Consider the following 592-nt stretch of genomic DNA (forward strand, 5'->3'; position numbering starts at 1 on the left):
CCCTGGCTTCAACTGTTATTAGGATGGCCTTGTAAAAGTTACTTTACATTTTTTAGTCTTGGTTCCCTCAGCTGTATAATGTAAATACAAATAAATGTATTGCCTTGAAATGTAGTTCTCAGGAGGATTAATATAGATAAAGCAACTAGCACAGTGCCTTGCATATATGTACATCAAAAATGATTATAGTTACTCTTCCCATTCTATTTGTCTTCCAATTTTTCCCCTTTAAATGACCTCTTATGTAATTATACAAAAAACCTTCCCATCTCCAATGTTATCACCCAAATTTAACAATTTTTTTCTCACTTATGTCTAAGATGTTATCATTCTACCATCTTTCTCTTTTTCTTTCCCTTCTCTCATTTATCATATGATTTAGCATTTAAAGTAGCTTCTCAAGATGTGGGTGTTCCTATAGATCATGAGGAAAAGAAATAAAGAGGAGTGAACCTAGGGCATAATCTCAATTTTTAGTTTGGCATTCAAGGCCCTTCTCAATGCATAGAGTAGTTTAGGATCATTTATTCATTTTCTGAACACAGCATTAGTCTTCCCACTTACGTGGCAAGCTGCTTCACCTAGATCCTCA

Source organism: Galeopterus variegatus, unplaced genomic scaffold (genome assembly GCF_000696425.1).
Source record: "Galeopterus variegatus unplaced genomic scaffold, G_variegatus-3.0.2 Scaffold15887, whole genome shotgun sequence".
Taxonomy (NCBI): domain Eukaryota; kingdom Metazoa; phylum Chordata; class Mammalia; order Dermoptera; family Cynocephalidae; genus Galeopterus; species Galeopterus variegatus.